This window comes from Crinia signifera, chromosome 8, assembly GCF_055691185.1.
Source record: "Crinia signifera chromosome 8, ASM5569118v1, whole genome shotgun sequence".
NCBI classification, from domain to species: Eukaryota; Metazoa; Chordata; class Amphibia; order Anura; family Myobatrachidae; genus Crinia; species Crinia signifera.
The window spans coordinates 82,563,275-82,578,892 of NC_139224.1; the positions used below are offsets into that span (position 1 = coordinate 82,563,275).

The 15,618-nt window shown below is 44.9% G+C and overlaps 1 protein-coding gene across 1 annotated transcript in view; it reads left to right on the forward strand.

The window, feature by feature from the left end:
- The first annotated feature begins 2,340 nt into the window (after positions 1-2,340).
- The window catches only part of PDC (phosducin), a 40,577-nt gene continuing 27,299 nt past the window's right edge, over positions 2,341-15,618 (forward strand). Inside the window, exon 1 of the mRNA XM_083156749.1 lies at positions 2,341-2,466. The gene's annotated coding sequence lies outside the window, so the exon portion shown is untranslated. The remainder of the gene's footprint in view (positions 2,467-15,618) is intronic.

A 15,618-nucleotide genomic window follows, 5' to 3' on the forward strand; every position in this document is an offset into this window, starting at 1 on the left:
GTAAATAACAGTTGAACAGGTGGTGGCTGTAAACTGATTTGGACATCCCTAGATCTGGGGGCACACTTGAGGACAGCTCAAGGCACACCAGTGTGCCAGGGCACAGTGGTTGAAAAACACTGCCCTAGGCATTCCAAATGCCCTAGGCATTTGTATAGTTTGCCTATGCCTAGGGCCGGCTCTGATCCAGGGTATAACTCCATTTAGCTTCACATCTCAATCATTTTGATGTCTGTCATCCGCCACCCCCACCCCCCTTCCCCTACCGTCATCAGGGATATGATCTATAATCATATGGCTGAAATTAGCTAAATTATGTTTAGCTTCAGCAAATGTTTCGCAATTGGTTGATCTACTGTTTTACCGTTAATTGCAGCTCTTATTGCCGATCTATGTAGTAACATGCATTCATGGTTTTCCCCTGCATAATTATCCAGAAGGGCATTTTATTAAATACACCACATTTGATATGGAACATGTTAAATTAATAAAATATTTATGTTCCGTGTATGGATGACAAAAGTATTTGCCAATAATCATGTGGCTACAGGTCACACAACCTACACAACCTATACATTTATGGCATCCCATAAACTTTTACGTAGATTTAATAAGTTGTTGTGTGACTTCTGTATGGACCAACCAATCACAAATGTTTTTGCCTCTTTGATAACAATGTCTAATGTAGGATATTTTTAGACTTTTAAATTCTTCCTGTACTGCAGGCCAATTGCGGTGAGTTATATCTCTTACAGCGGTAGAAATTGTGCTATATCTCTGTACCTAATTATTGGACTCTTCAGTATTCTGTAGGATCTTAGTCTTCATAGATTCATCTCTGGCAATTGAATTAACTCTTTTTCTTGCTGCCTGTATGCAGGGACACTGGAGGGCACCAGTGTGCAGCAGGGAGCAGAGAGGTGAGTGGCACCAGTGGCCTCCTATACCCCCCGCCACCCTCCCAACACCCGGGAAATGACGTGGCGGCCTGCCGCCACATCACACCAGGCATCCCACCCCAGCCCGCCGCAGTCACCGGCACCCCCCTGTACAGCGGCCGGGGTAGGTGAACACCGCAGCGTCCCCCCGAGGTGCCCCCCCTCCTGTAAAGCCCCCCCCCCCCAATCACCAGCACCCTTCCCCCCTCCTGTACAGCGGCCGGGAGGGCAGGTGAGCACCAGAGCGTTCCCCCTCCCCGCCTGGGGCGCTCTGGTGCCTCGCACCAGCACTGCCTGTATGGTCTCTTTATTGTAACCCCTTTCTGGAAATGTCCTCCTCCTATCATTTAGGGTAACTTCTAGTTCTTCAGGTTCACTGGTTATTCTCTTAGCTCTTAAAAATTGAGTAAAGGGGAGACTCTGAATGGTTGGAGCTGGATGGAAACTGTCTGCTTGTAATAAATAGTTTTAATCTGTAGGTTTTGTAAATACACTAGTGATTATATTATTATTCAATATGGTAACACAAATTGCATCATCATCAGGCCAGGTCAGCTCCGCCCCTTCTCCTTCCAGACGTATACAATGAAATGGGGGAATAGTTAACCCCATACTGGTGGCTGGGTCCTCCAATGGGGCCTGGACTGTCCCCTTCAGTGAGGCACCTTCTGGGGGTGTCACACTGCTACAGTCTGAGAATTAGAAGTATAAATTATACAACAGTTTACCTAGCAGAGTTTGTGAAGAGAAAAGCATAATGCATGGATGGTAGGAGCATGAATCCAATGTACCTAGCAGAGTTTGTATTACATGGTTTTTTTTTTTAGATATTTCTGAAACACAGTGGGGGGAATTTACTAAGATGTGTATTCTACTTCACATGTGATGCTGCTGTGGGCAACCAATCAGATCCTGTCTACTATCTTCTAGAGGGTGCTAAATAAATAAGAAGTAGATTCTGATTGGTTGCCCATAGCAACATCACATGTGACGTAGAATACACATCTTAGTAAATTTCCCCCAGTATTGACTGAAAACTTGCTGTATATTAACTGCCTAATCCCACAAGATGCACCATGTATTTACCATATAATAGCATACTATTTCTGCAAAGCAGTAGTACATTGTGGAATTTTCATGTTTATAACAAATGTGAACCATGAACTTTGCATGTTTCAGACTTATGATCTAATACTGTTGCCGAAGTGGAATGTTACTATACAATAGGCCTACACTGTATATTTTATTTCTATTCTCTTGTTATTTTTTATGTTTTCTTCTTTAGAAAACAGATATCAGCAGCTTCCTTATTGGCCTGCACTAATGAACAACATTTTCTAAGTCCCTCACTGATAATCCTATTACTTACACAGAGCTATTTCTGCAAGTGTCATCATTATTATCCAGAGAGCTAAACCTCCTTCCCAATCTGTCCACCTGCTCTCAAGTACAGTTCTGTGGCTGGTTAATCCCTCCCTACTCAAGGACACTGGTCAGCACAGAAAACTGACGCTGAGCATCAGCGAAGGTAAATAGCTTTTAAGAATTACCTAGAAATTAAAACTAGCTATATATAGGTTACTTGCTGAATATATTTCCTAATTTGTTTTACTTCCTATTTAGAAATTGCAATAATCTATAATATTGGTCTATGTGTTTCAAAATGTCCTGATTCTGAGCATAATGAAATGTTAGACTAGCTGGATTTTAAAGAATAATCGTTCAGGCTACGTTTTACTATACCTAGTTTGTGGAATATTATTTTCTTTATTACGTTTAATAATGTTCTTTTATTTTATATAAAAATGAATTGGGTTTTGAAATTAAAGAGAATTTAAATAACAACTGTATTAACAAATTAAGTTGGTACGCCTACTGTAGCAGAATGAATTGTAGCACAGGATACTGTAGTGTCAAAATGTAAACGTTTGTTGGTGATATACAAAAACTGACATTATGTAGCTAATTAATGTAATTAGAATATGCAGAGTTTTGTTTTAGTTTTACAAATATTTTAATAGAATGAGATTCCTTTTGTGTTAACTACGGTAGTATTTTAACTGCACTTTATGTTTGGAATGTGGTTTAACTGTCCTGCTCTGGTTAGCCATATGCCTGATAACATGTATATCAAAGGTATAAAGTGCAGTTTCTAGTAATGACTGCTAATACTTATGTGCATTTCTTATAGGACTATTTGAACAAACATTATTTTTGGTTTACACAAATAAAATACCATTTTTTTTGTTAAAGGTGACCACATACTGTATATACACATTTTGCTACATGTGAATGACTATACTTGTACTATATAAATCTTTTGATAATTAACATTTACATTTTATGAATAGCTTCACTATAATAAAAATCCAATTTGTTGCACACTGATATAATGAAATAACATTTATCTAAGCAAACTCCAATACTGAGCCTCGTTAGTCTCTCTCCTTCCATTGATAACACCTACAGTATATTACACATACACAAATACCACATCCTTTATCCACCGAATCACTGTGATTTCAAAGCACCAGCTGGGACTGTTCTATAGATACTGAGAACTTTCCTTCTCTTCATTTTGTGTTAAATTGATGCTGGACTCGGAGCATTGTGTAATGATGTAAATGCTCACAGGGAAACCTATTCTGATGGATTAATATAAAAAAAATTTAAATTCAGTCTTTCAAAAAAGCATTATTGTTAATGAACGGTTCTATTTTATTGTTTTGAAAAGTTATTTAAACTTCTGCAACATGTAAAAATGTATAATCATCACCAGTTGTGTAAATGGAAGCATGCAGAAACACACAATGGGAGACAGAAAGGAAGGGGGAGAAAGAGAGAGAGAGAGAGAGAGAGAGAGAGAGAGAGGGAGAGAGAGAGGGAAAGAGAGAGAGAGAAGAGAGAGAGAGAAGAGAGGGGGTGAGGGGGAGTTAAAGGGTTGAGAGCATCAGATCAGAGGTAAGGCATTGTGCATAGCAGTAACAGATAGCACAGCTCTTGCCTTTTTCTGACAGTCCCATTCTACTTTAAAATAAATACATTTGCATATATAATTTTTGGTATTTGTTTCCTAGAATGGTCACACCGATTTTGATCAGGTCGGAAAAATTGCGTCGGTCGCATCGCATGCGATGCGACCGACGCGATGGACCCGATTTTTACATTGAATCAAATGTGAATGTAAAATTGTCCCCAGACCCAAATGGCCCCATTGTGAACGGCACCCCACAATTGACACCAACCTGAAGCGTGGCGAGCGCAGCGAGCCCCACGAGGGGACGCGCATTACTTCACAGGTATACGCGTCCCCTCGCGGGGCGCGCTGCGCTCGCCACGCTTCGGGCTCGGTGGCTCGCTGCGCTCGCCACACTTTATATTCTTAACTCCATGCCGACGTGGATAGTAGGGGTATGAAAAGGTCGGAGGACGCGTACCACCGCCCCTCGCGGGCTAGCTACGCTTGTCACGCTTCAGGTTGGCGTCAATCGTGGGGTGCCGCTCACAATGGGGGGGGGCATTAATTTATAGGCATGACGGGGGCATATACAATGAGAAATGGGCCATATTGGCCCATTTCCCATTGTTAGCTATGTAAAATGTGCTTAATCGCGTCCGTCGTCAAGACCGACGCGATGAACGCGATTACAATGTTTAAAATATTTTAACATTGAACCCTATGGCAAAATCGGGTCCATCGCGTCGGTCGCGTCGCGTGCCATGTTAATGCACGCGACCGACGCGATGGACCCGATTTTGCCTTTGCCGGCAAAATGGACCTGATTTCAAAGGAAATCGGGTCCATCGTGTTAATCGTGTACCTTAAGTTAAGGTACACGATTACTCCCGATTGTAGCCGTTCTAGGAAACAAGTACCTCATTTTTATATAGAAGATTCAAAGTCTCTTTTTTAAGATCTGTTACTTATTGTGAAAATACTACAAATAAAACCATTTGTGATTAGAAAATGTCTTTAACAGTACTTGTGCTGAAATAAAACACCTTGTACGTATGATGTTTCAGTAGATGATTGCTGTATATGGGGAACTGGTGTTTACCTGCACAACTACATCATTGCCGCAAACAAACATCTATCTAGCAGTACAATTGAATTGTGATCCAGGGGACTTTGCTAGGCAGGTTTTGTTCATATTCAAGTAATGTTGCAGTAATGTTAGATATTACACCTTTTGGTCTTTACTTTTTACATATCCACAATGGACAAAATGAGCACACAACACAAATGTTAATAAACTAAAATTGCAAATAATCATTATCATGATTAATCATTATGGAAAATACATTTTGAAAACAATCTATTCTGTAAAATGAAGAAGAAGTCAGTACACTTGGCAGTTTCACAAATGTGGCCTTGACAAGCTTTGCAAGGAAGTGACAACCAGACTTAGGTCAACAGTCATTAGGTCGACACTGTTGGGTCAACATGCAACAAGGTCAACAGGGTTCTAGGTTGACATGGATGCAGAACGACAGGTGTCTAGGTTGACATGGGACAAGGTCATCATGGTTTTAGGTTAACAAATTTGTAGGTCGACATGGGTTAGGTAGACCGGTCGACATGGGTTTTTTCACTGTTTTTTGAGCCGACATGTGCTGACAGGCGGTATTTCATGCCCTACCATCCACTAGGGCATGATGGGAGAATAAAATAGTGTGCCGAGTGCAGCGAGGCACCGTGCCCGAAGCATCGCGAGTGAAGCGAGCGATGCGCGGGGCTGCGGTTGACTTCCAACTGTGTTGATGTCGACTGTGTCGACATTTGGGTCAAAAACAGTGAAAAAACCCATGTCGACCTCACAACCTGTCGACCTAACGCATTTGTCGACCTAAACCCATGTCGACCTAGACACCAGTCGACCTTCACCCATGTCGACCTAGAACCCTGTCGACCTTGCTGTCTGTCGACCCAACAGTGTCGATCTAATGACTGTCGACCTAAGTCGGGTCGACAATACGATCCACACCCGAAGTGACAATCTTTACTTGTTAGCTTCACAGGAAGAGATTAAGAACTCTAAAGAGACAGACATGCATTACACATTGCATAAGATAAACTCCTTAATTGAGCACATTATCAAATGCTTGGAAGAACTGAATAGCAGGACTGTCACTGTACTTTTTATTTTTCTCGCTGACAGTAAAGGTAGCATAATCATATCACTATTTGTCCTAAAATAATGTAAAACAGAGCTGGCATTTAGACAGCTGAGTAGAGGTTACCTAGATTTACTAGAGGAAATCGTGTAAACCTATTTGAGAAAAATAAAAAAAAATATTACATGTAGACTGCTCTAGAGAAACACACAATGCAAAATGAATCAAACGCTGGTGAGCCTGTTATTCAATATTCTGACTGTCAATCAAATAGCCTAGCCTAGTGGTTCCCAGCGGTGTGCCTAAGCACCCTTGGGCAGTGGCGTAACTATAGCACCGCAGCCCCCACGGTCGCGGGGGGGGGGCGCTGTGCATATGGGGGCGCCGGGGGGGGCTGCGGTGCTATAGTAAACCCCCCGCCCCCCATCCCCCGCAAGCTTACCTGTCCGCGCGTCCCGGCTCCCCTCCTGGCTTCAATCAATGCTATGGAGACGGACCACGATAAAATGGCCGCCCCATAAAGCAGACTGTTCTCTGAAACTGTCTGCGGTATGGGGGCGGCCATTTTATCGTGGTCCGTCTGCATAGAATTTATTGAAGCCAGGAGGGGAGCCGGGATGCGCGGACAGGTAAGCATGCGGCAATGGGGGAGGGGGCACAGGGGGCAGGCACGGGGGGCACGCCGGACGGACGTGATAGATAAAACCAATGCAGGTGGCTGGCAATCATAAAATACGTGGGCAATTATAGTCACAACCAGTGGCGTAGCTACATATGTGGCAGACCCTGCAGCGGCTTGGGGGAGCAGTGCCAGCAGGGTCTGTGGTGGACGCCACTGGTTAAACTGAGAGGCGACCTAGGCAGCAGTGAGCACTGAGCTGGTCCCGTCCTGTACATATCTTATGAGTGGGGACCCAGTGCAGTGCATATTGAATAAGCGTGTCCCCGCCCCATGCATATGTAATGAGCGGGTCCCATTCCTTACATATGGGCGGGACCTACTCATTAAATATCCACTGCGCTGGGTCCCCGCTCATTAGATATAGATGGAGCGGGCTGCGGGACCAGCTCATCACTCACTGCTGCCTGGGTTGCCTGTCAGCTCAGCCAGCGGTACCCGTAGTTCATCGCCTTGCCCCTTCACGCAGGGGAGGGGGCACCGCTATTTTTGGCAGGGGGGGAGAAAAATTTATACTTACGCCACTGGTATGGGCCTGCTTCAGAGTTGTACATTGTTACACAGCAGTAGGGAAGCAATGTACAATACCATACAGCTAATATGCTAATGCGGGAAAAGGCATCTGCTGCAAATAGACGTCTCCTGTCTGCTTCCGTAATATACTTTTGACACCAAACGGTTAACATGCACTAGGTCGACATTGAGAAAAGATCCACACAAAAGGTTGACTTGAGTTTTTCAAGTTTTTGTGTCAATGTCAACACCTGAACATGTGGTCCAACAATTAGTGTAGCGCTACCACTGCACTTGGCACACTTTAATATTCCCAATTGGACTCTACATGGACCGTAAAGTGTGAAAAACTTAATTTTTTAATCAAAAAAAATGCATTATTGACCTTTTAGTGTGTCGATCATTGTCATGCCAACCTTTTGTGTGTGTTGCCTTTTATTAAATTGCAACCTAGTGCCCATACATTGAGAGCCCTTCTTTCTTATTATACCCAATATGTTTATATTTATCTTATGTCAGGATTTGAGTATTTGATGTCCCAGATCTGGGGATTTGTCACAGGACAAGTGATACTTTGCAAGCGTGATGGTTTTATATAACGTTTTCCACATACAGAAGATGATAAAATATGATCAATGCAAACAAAAACAACATCTAGAAATATACTGCAGTACAAACCAGGGAGGCCTTGATCCCTAATTAGAGGCGTGGGCTCTAAGCTGGAAGCGGTATTCCTCAATGAACCACACAAGAGATTTTGGACTAAGCAACGCCTGCCGGCCAGGCCATGACCCCGTACTAGAGTACCCTGGATAGCTCTTGCAAAATACTTAAAGTCCAGGAAATAAAAGTCCAAGAACAATTAAATGAAAAGTTTGGTAAGGACAAAACTGGAGTCGGCTGGGACCGAGGGTAGAGGTGATTGGCTGGAACCGAGTAGCAAGTAGTACCGATGATATTGCTTCTTTACCAGATATATCACCATATGTATCAAAGTAAAAGTTAGTGAATCATTTGGAAGTCGATTGATAATAATTGTGCAGCAATAATTTGACCAATAGTATCAATGGTACCGATGGTGCAATAATCGTTGACCGATGGTATCTATGGTGCAACAATCAGGTGGTATCGATGGTACAACAATAAGGTGACTGATGGTACAGAAATAGGATGACTGATGGTATTGATGATATCGATGGTGCAGCAATCAGGTGACTGATGGTAGAGCAGGAGAATGACCGACAGCACAGTGGTACCATAGTAATAACACTGGGGAATGCAGGATCCAAGCTCGCACACAGAGCTGTGTGACATATGGTACTAGATGGGGATTTTCCACAAGGCAACATACTGTAGGCATCTGCGCCCTCTAGTGCTGAGCACTGCCAGCAGAGAAGAGGGGACCCAGGCGGAGGAGGCTGCACAAGGACCTCCTCCTCTCTTAAAAGGCCCCTGCATACATACACACATACTGTATACATATGTACTAGATGTTGTATTATTTGGCCTTATTCTAGTTCACTCTTAGAGGCAAATTCCTTCTTAGCTGGACAAAACCATGTGCACTGCAGGTGGGGCAGATGTAACATGTGCAGAGAGAATTAGATTTGGGTGGGGTTTTTCTTCAAAGTGAGATCTATATTGCAGTGTAAAAATAAAGCAGCCAGTATTTTCCCTGCACAGAAACAAAATAACTCACCCAAAGCTAAATCTCTCTGCACATGTTACATCTGCCCCCCTGGAGTGCACATGGTTTTGTCCAACTAAGAAGTAATTTGCCTCTAAGGGCAGTATTCAATGAGAAAAATTCTCCGTGTTTTATGGAGAATTTGTGCTTTGTTCGCCTTGGACGGAGCATTTTGCTCTCCAAAAGCGAGCAACCCTATTCAATGTGAAATATTCTCCGTCTTTCTAAGTGATTTTCTCCGTCTCTCTCCGTGTAGAAATTCTCCATCTTTTGATGGAGATCTGGAATGTGAACTTTTAAACTAAAAGGTTTTTTTTTTTTAATTTTGGTGTCAAAAAATCTGGTTTTTTTTTTCTGTGAAGGGGCATGTTATTTTTATTCATGTGCTTATAGCACATGAATATATATTTAATTTAAAAAAATATATATTTTTTTTTTTACACAGTGCAGCCAGCAGGGGGCCGGAGCGCTCGAGCCGCTCATTAGATATTCATATATTCACTGCACCCGATCATTAATATGCACGATCGGGTGCAGTGAATACTGGGTCCCCCGCTGGCTATAGGGGGGGCAGCCTGTGCTGCCTGGGTCCAGGGGAGCCCCCCTACCCTCCACATTCCTCTGGAGCAGCCAGGGAGACTTTAATCTCTCTGGCTGCTTCCGTCCCCCGGCTCCCTGAAAGCTCCCTGCTGCGGACGCTCGTCCGCTGCAGGGGTTAAGACTCGCCGCGAGTGGCGGCGAGTCTTAAATACATTGAATAGTGGGAGCAGGAGGCTCCGGAACAGGGAGAATCTCCGCTAAAACACGGAGAGTGCATGGAGAGCGAAATAAAACGCTCTCCATGCACGGAGAACTTTCTCATTGAATACTGCCCTAAGAGTGAACTAGAATAAGGCCCATTGTCCCTGGTGCTGCCTGCCCTCCCCCCCCCCCTATTCTCTCTCTCTCTCACTATCTTTCTGTCTATTCTGTAGCTCCTTGCTACTTCCCCACTCTTTTACAACTATTTTTCCCCAGTTATTCAATTTCTTTCTTTTCCCTCATAACTGTTTTATTATATGTATATTATTCTTTATGTTATCTATACAGTATGTTATATATTTTGCATGTCATTTTAGGAGTGTCTGAGTTTTCATCACGAGGTGATACATGATGAGTAATTATGGAAAATAATGCCCCTTTCAGACCGCACTTAAAAACCGGTATTTTGCCGATTTTTAAACGGTAATCTGTGCGGTCTGAAAGGTGCAGAACCACTTTACCGTTTTAAAAAAGCAGTTTTTTTAAAAACTGTTAAAATGGAGGGTCCTACCCGTTTCAGACCCGGTATTTTGGCATCAAAATCGGGTCTGAAACGGTATTTAGGACCCAGCCAATGAGCGGACCCAGCGCAGTGAATATTTAATAAGCGCTCATTAAATATTCACATATTGAAGTGGCTTTCAGAAAATGGCTGCCCCATAGGAAAACCTGTTTAAAAAAAAACAGAGAGTTTTATCCTCCAGACAAATGTACGTGGTTACCCTTATATTGCTTCCTCCAATACAAATTATGGGCTGGATGCCTGTGCCATCTGAGAATACTAGTGGAGAACCAGACCACAACTGACCATCTACCACACATCTGAATATGGTACCAACCATCTGAAGGAAAGCCACCTATCTAAGGTACCCATCCTTGGTCATTTAGTGGATCCCTCACGGCTTCGGATATTCCAACTAGGAGGAACGTCACCCCCATAATTTGTATTGGAGGAAGCAATATAAGGGTAACCACGTACATTTTTCTGGAGGATAATTCCACCTTCTATTCTCCCTTCTCCCCATCCACTTGTGGACTAAGGTGATACTACTACTACTATAACTGGACGCAGCCTTTCCGTCATTCACAATTTTTTATTCTATTGCAATTGCACCAATTTTAGCGTGTTATATGTACCTATTAAATTGTGTCTATTTTTAAACATATTCCTTGTTCTGCCATCAATTCAGTGCAATCTACATCCACACATTTTTATTGGTTGACAGTGACTAGGTCGACACCTAAGAATGGTCGACAAATCCTACAGTAAGTTGACAGTGAAAGAAGGTCGACGCAAACTTAAGGTCAACATGTACATGGTCGACTCAAAAGGTCGACACAAGCTTTCACTTTTTTGTTGTCTATGCTGACATATGTCGAGATGGACACCATTCAAGTGTACCATGTCCCCTCCAATGATTTCCCCCTGGCTTGCAACACAGAGAGAGGGAGGGAGATGTACAGTACTAAAGGCCCCCATACACTATGCGATTTTGGGCCGATTTCATCCGATTTCGGCACTTTGGGCGGATAACCGGGTGAAATTGGCCCAAAATCGCAGGTGTGTGACATCTGATCCAATCCGATGCCTGGTCCCGTGCGCATCGGATCGGATCAGGGAGGTCGGACGGTCAGCACATAAGATCACGTCCGACCTCCCTGCATATAAGCCTGACCAGGGGAGCAGTGGGGCAGGCAGTCATCATCATCTGCAGGAGAGAGCTCTCAGCCATTCAGAGAACGGCCAGTCATTTGACAGGTTATTTAAAAAATCGAATGCCCGCCGCTGCACTGCCCATCCCGCTGATGATATCTGCGTTCAACACCCAGCCAGGTCAGGACTCGCCACCCGCTAGTGAAAGCACTCGCCGCCCACTGCACGCCCCGGTGTTCTGCAGATGATGATGATGACCACCCGCCCCCTGCTCCTCACCGCCTGTGATTTATCACATGTAAAAAATGGCCCATCAAGTGCCAAATTGTATGTGAGCCTCCCGGGGAGCTGCCGGGCGGCTCACAGGAGTATTGGGTCCAACTTGGCCTAAGGACAAGTCAGCCTAATATATGGGGGCCTTAAGCTTGAATAGTGACAACATTCAGAGTGATAAATCACTGACAATCAGCTCCTACCTGCCATGTTCCAGGCTGTGGGGCAGATGTATTAAGCCTTAAAAAGAGATACATGCAAGGGTGATAAAGAGAGATAAACGTCCAGCCAATCACATCCTAACTGCCATGTTACAGGCTGTGTTTGAAATAAGTCAGTAAGGAGCTGATTGGCTGGATGTTTATCTCTCTTTATCACCCTTGCATTTGTCTCTTGTTAAAGCTTAATACATCTGCCCCTATATTTGAAAAATTACATGTAGGAGCTGATTGGTTGGTGTCTTATCTCTTTCCATTGTATCACTATTAAAGGCTTAGTACATCTGGGCCTGAGTGAGCCAGGACTCACTCGGTACTGCGAAAGCTGTGGGGAGAACGAGGCCTCGGATGACGTCAGCGGCCCTCCCTCCCAACGGCCGAGCAACGTCTGCATCATTCGATAATCGCTTGTGCTGTGAATCTGCAGCATGGCGAGCGGGTCTGAATGATCCCCCTAGAGTGGATGAGAACTTTGCAGCGCTCAAGGGTTGGCTGAGTGATGGCATTCCTATCACAGTACGATACAGCTTGTTTTGTTGATCAGTGAGAGTTCATTTTGTGCTGGTTCTTGTAAACAAAAAGGGGCAGATGGGCAAATCTGAAAATATTTGACTTTTGCACCATTTCTGAGCTGCCAGAAACCGGGACTGAAATTATTTGGACAGATTAAGTGCACTAAAGTTGCAGTTCGGCTACTGTAGATGTGAATTGTGTTAATTTTGTTAATTCCACATGCCTTGTTGTGATTTCAGACTGATTCCGACTTTTCTTATGACCAATATGGGAGTAACAGTATGGAAATATCACTTTTTGGTTGAAGTCTATTATGTTCATTGTAACAATTGTATTTTTTATTTTTGACACTAATTTACCCTCATACACTGGGAACAGCTTTTAGCACAAGGTTTTTTCCTATTTTTCCATGGACTTTATAACCATATCCCCAAATCCATTAGGCTGTTTTCAGTGCAATATATCTGCTTGTATTTTTTATTTTATGTATAGTGATAGAAAACATTGAGAAAACCTCACATAAGACAGGGTCAGTTCTAGACCAGTCCACATGGTAGATGTCTTAACAGTAGGTATTGTTTTTATTTATTTAATTTAAAAAGTAGAAAACAGGAACAGGTTACAGAGTTAATGTATGGGTTGTAATTATTGTTATTTACAGCCTGGACCTCCAGGATTAATCTGGGCATTAGGTCGTACCAGGAATGTAATAACATGGGTCATATGGAGGCAGAGGCAGGAAGCTTAATATAGAAAGAAAGGTACTTGTTTCCTAGCACGGCCACAATCGTGAGTAATCGTGTCCCTTACTTAAGGGACACGATTACCCACGATGGACCCGATTTCTTTTGAAATCAGGTCCATTTTGCCGGCTAGGATAAAATATCGGGGGCATCGCGTCGGTCGGGACCATTAACATTGGTCCCGACGCGACCGACGCGATGCCCCCGATATTTCCATAGACTTCAATGTTAAAAAATATTTTAACATTGAAATCTTGTCGGGAAAGGTAAAATATCGGGGGCATCGCGTCGGTCGGGACCATTAACATTGGTCCCGACGCGATGCGACGCGATGCCCCCGATTTTTGCATAGGATTCAATGTTAAAAAATTTTTTAACATTGAAATGGTGTAAAAATGTCAAAAAATGTGAAATGGGTCCATATGACCCATTTCACATTATAGATGTCCCCGTCGTCGCCCCACGATAGACGCCAACCCGAAGCGTGGCGAGCGCAGCGAGCCCGCGAGGGGCGGCGGTACGCGTCCTCCGACCTTTTCATGCCCTACTATCCACTAGGGCGTGGAGTGAGAATAGAATAGTGTGGCGAGCGCAGCGAGCCACCGAGCCCGAAGCGTGGCGAGCGCAGCGAGCCCCGCGAGGGGACGCGGATACCTTCACAGTTATACGCATCCCCTTGCGGGCTTCACAGGTGTCCGTGGCGACGCGGACACCTGTGAAGCCCGCGAAGGGACGCGTTTACCTGTGAAGGTATCCGCGTCCCCTCGCGGGGCTCGCTGCGCTCGCCACGCTTCGGGCTCGGTGGCTCGCTGCGCTCGCCACACTATTCTATTCTCACTCCACGCCCTAGTGGATAGTAGGGCATGAAAAGGTCGGAGGACGCGTACCGCCGCCCCTCGCGGGCTCGCTGCGCTCGCCACGCTTCGGGTATGCGTCTATCGTGGGCTGCTGTTTACGCGCTTCAATTTGGGGGGATCGGTCGGTCGCGTCGATCGCATCGCATGCGACCAAATCGCATGCGATGCGATCGACCCGATTTTTTTCAGCACGACCACCCCGATCTTAATCGGTGTGGCCGTGCTAGGAAACAAGTACCGAAAGAAATACTGGCCCCCAGGACACTCTGGGGAACATCCACTTTACAGGTGATGAGCACACACACATACCAGGGACGTGCAGTCAGGGGAGGAAGGGGAGGCACTGCCTCCCCTGTCATTAATGATAAACAATAATGATAAACATAAAATAATAAAAGAAAATACTTATGACACATTGTGTGGCATAAATATATGCTTTATATTATTCTATTCATTTTTACGCCATCATTATTTTTCTTTATTGGTATCGGCGGCACTGGGAGCCGTGCCTCCGGCTGATAATGTTGAGGTTCCAGAAACAGGGGCGGGCAGGGGGTGTGGCCAAGCAGCAGGCTGCAAAATCACATTACAAAAACCTATATAGGCGGCACCTATAGCGATGCCTCAGTGACAGGGGGGTGCTTTCTGCCTTTGTTATAGCACGCCCCTGTCACTCAGACAGCTATGATTAGTTTAACTCCCTGCTGCTTATGCCGGTCAGTGCAGCAGCAGCTCCCTCTGCATCGCCCCTTCCCCACCCGGCAGGTGCACGGACCTCCGCACCCAACCCCACTTCCCCACCCGGCAGGTGCACGGACCTCCGCACCCAACCCCACTTCCCCACCCGGACCCGCACACCTTCTCACCCTCTGGTGTGTGCATTACAGAACCTTGCATACCCTCCTTCCCAACGCGGTGGCAGCAGCATGGACCCCCACACTTTCTCTTTCCCCTGGCGGGTGCATAGCGGAACTTCCCTGTCGGACCGTGTGCGCGGATCAGCCCTCCTCAACGCATGTCTGGCATAGGCTGCTCCCAACCCCGTGGGCGCCTCTGCTGTGTGTTCAGCACAGACCGCTGTCAGCTACATGTCAAGGGGACACCCAAGAGCCATGCCCGGAGCCGGGTAAGTGGTAGCCACAGGGCAGGGACTGGGCAGACGGGAGAAGGCCAGAGGCGGGAGGGCAGTAGCCGGGTGGAATGCAGGTGCCGCGTGCCACCTGTCTGGGTAAGAGCCGGAGAGCAGACAGTGGGGATGTGTAAGGTGCATTATATGCATAAGGGTAATTAATAATGTGGGGCAAAAGTAAGATATTATGTGGGGCATTATGTGTAAAGGAGCATTGAATAATGTGGAGCATATGTAAAGGAAATTATGTGTATGGGGCATTATGTGTCATTATATGTATAAGGACATAAAAAATGGGGGACATACAGCATGTGTAAGGTGCATTATGTGTATACAGTAATGGCATAAATAATGTGGGGCATATGTGTAAAAGGCCTTATGTGTATATGGGCATTAACCATGTGGGGCATATGTGTAAGGTGCATTATGTGTATAAGGGCATAAGTAATGTGTAGCAAGCAGTTTGTGTATGGGGGAATTATTTGAATCAGTGGATTA